This window comes from Budorcas taxicolor, chromosome X (assembly GCF_023091745.1).
Source record: "Budorcas taxicolor isolate Tak-1 chromosome X, Takin1.1, whole genome shotgun sequence".
In the NCBI taxonomy this organism is placed as follows: domain Eukaryota; kingdom Metazoa; phylum Chordata; class Mammalia; order Artiodactyla; family Bovidae; genus Budorcas; species Budorcas taxicolor.
Genome location: NC_068935.1, coordinates 128290131 through 128292978, shown reverse-complemented (window position 1 = coordinate 128292978; position 2848 = coordinate 128290131). Strand labels below are relative to the sequence as shown.

The following is a 2848-nucleotide window of genomic DNA, read 5'->3' as shown; positions in this document are numbered from 1 at the left end:
AAATATACCCAAATAAACTTCTCTTTAAGAAAAATGCTTTCAAAGAAATTTTCCACCTGGGTTTCTTCCAGATAGGTTTCTTCTGCTTTGTGGGGGCCTCCCCACACTCGCCCTGGCATTTGTGGGTCTGTTTATTCATGGAGAAAGTGAGATCAGTCTCCCTCGATCCTAAAATGACACCCATGGGCAGGCACTTCATGGAAGCGGCAGAGCAGTGGGTTTGGAGAGAAGGGGAATTTGGCCTCCACGGGGTTCTGAACCCATACATGGCAGTTGTGCTTTTGTTTGAAAACCCATGGGTTAGCATAGATGGTCTTGACCCAGATCCTTGCACAACTGGAGGGTTGGAACAACTCTGGATTTCAGTGTCTACTGATAGGGCCCACTCATTCATCCCTCAGGCACATGCCGCTGTGGACCCTCATGGCCAGCCAGGCCAGTCCGTAGCTCCAGCCTTCTGGGCCGAGGCCTGTGCAAGGAACCTCTGAGGCCCAACGCCAGACCTGCTCTCCACATATGCCCTGAGACAGAGACCACTGCCATCTTTCATCAAAAGCTGGAGGAGCGCTTGCCATGTATAGTGGTGCTAAATATATATATATATATATATATATATATATATATATTTTTTTTTTTTTTTTTTTTTAATTTTATACAACTGAATGCTTCCTTTGAAAACTATCTTATGCATAAGTACAATCTAGAGAACCAGAGTTGGGCCCTGGTGGCTGAAGGTGGATGCAGAGTTGGCTTGGGGCGCCCCAGGGCTTCTGGAGCACTGCTTGAAGTCTACTTACCCAAGAGGCTGGCACTTACTGTGAGAAGCATGAGAGGCACCATGATGCTTAAGGCTGGCTTCAGGTTCAAAAGAATGAGACAGGATTGTGGCAGACTCATTCCTGGGTTAGTTGGCTGTGGGGAGGACTGCAGGATTCCAGGTTTGCCACATGCATTGGGCGCTGGTCCCCTTGACCTGGGCACCACATGGTTCAGCATCTGTCACTCACTGGGTAGGAAACTTATCTTCACTATCTTACATTTAGTAAGCTGAATCTTTAAAAATGTGAACAATAAGATTAAGAGCTACAGTACTCTTCCTTTTTCGGTGCCCTTACAAAAGGCATCATCTAGTTTTTCTGTATCAACAAAAGAAAAATGTTTAAGCAGAGATCTTGGTGGAGGATCAGTGGCAGATCTCTACTTCTGACCCCAGGGCTGGCAGAATGGCTCACTGTGGAACCACCAGACAGACCTCCCTCTCCTAGATGTCAGGGATCATGTCCATGGGGGAAGTGACTGTGGTCATGGTGTTCTTGCCAAACAGCTGGAACTCATAGTAGATGAGCTGTTCCCAAAAGCCATTTTTGGGCTGGAGGATGAGCTGGCAGGACTTGGTCCATGTGTGGGCGTCCAGCAGGGCCATGGCCTGGTACTTCATGATAGGCGAGACAGGGGGTGGCAGAGGGGCTCAGCCAGCAGCACATCACGGCAGGGTAGGGCCCTGCTTCCTCTCCACCTTGTGATGTGGTCTGCTGTGGGGTCGAAGTCACAGAGCTGTGAAGTAGGTGTGTCAGCCACAGGCACTTGCACGTAGTGGATGTCCTTAGATTAGGTGCTCACCGTCCCCCCGAGACGCTGAGGACTGTGCTGATGTGGTTGCTGGAAAGCATGAGCTTATTGCTGGCGGCCACCCTGCTGCTGATGTACAGGCTGCTCCTGATGGTGAGAGGCCACTGACGGAGGGCTGCCAGAACTGAAACAGGAAAGCCCATGGGGATGCTGTCATCCAACTGGTGGGTCAGCAGCCAGTGAGACATCAAAAGGCTGCATCTTCCTGCTAGGCTGTGTCCATGGAACACACTCTCACGTAAGTGGGAGGGTAAGTTCACTTAGGTAGCAACTTTGGGTCTCTGGGTGAGAGAAGACCTGTCACGACCAGGGAGCCACTATCCCCTCTGCCCACAGCGCCAGTTTCCGTAGCACTGATCCCTTGTTGCAGAGAGGAATGGGCCATGCTGGGTCTCTGGAGAAACGCTGGCCTCGTCTCCCTGTCCTGGAGCTGCTGGGCCTGACTTCATCTGGTTACCCACCCTGCGATCATGCAGGGACTGCAGCAGTCAGTCGAGAAGTAGGGTCTGCTCCGCACCGCAGCCCACTCCTTCTCGCCCATCCCATCTCCATGGCAATGCTGAATTCTCACAAAAATCTCTTGTGATTCTTTGCCTCCATTCTACAAGGAAGGAATCAGAGGTGAGAGAGTTAAGTAAAATAGCTGACGCCCAACAAGAGAATAAGGAGCAAAGCTACCATACTGGTGTGGACAGGTAGCATGAGAATTCCAAGGTCAAAGTAGCCTGTCCATAAATTCAGGGTGATTATCACCAGCATCTCAAAGTTCTTGCATTGAACTCTTCCTGCTCACACAGACCCTCAAAAACATCCTCCCACCCCAAAGTATCAATAAAAGCCTTCAAAAGATGCCTCTCCTGTCCCCATGGACTGGTTTGTCAGCACCTACCATTTTCACAGTCCTTTCGCCTGGAGAAGGGAATGGCTACCCACTCCGGTATTCTCACCTGGAGAATCCCATGGTCAGAGGAACCTGGCAGGCTTCAGTCCGTAGGGTTGAAAAGAGTTCAACAGACGACTGAGCGACTAACATACATTCCTTGCATCGATGTCTTTCCTAATGCAGCCACTAGGGGGAGACTTAAAGCTGACATGGCTGATGGACATCTTGGAACATCCTTGCCCGCGTCCCCTCCTTGTCCCAGAGTTGCCAGTTTTGAAAACGTCATTGTGGTCCTGCGTGCCACAGAGAAATGGGGACAGTGGCCCTTGTCCTTTC

General features: G+C 50.5%; 1 pseudogene; it reads right to left on the bottom strand.

Annotated features, from left to right (window-relative positions):
• Window positions 1-700: 700 nt before the first annotated feature.
• On the bottom strand, window positions 701-1786 carry LOC128069666 (dual specificity protein phosphatase 18-like; annotated as a pseudogene).
• Between the last annotated feature and the right edge of the window lie 1062 nt (window positions 1787-2848).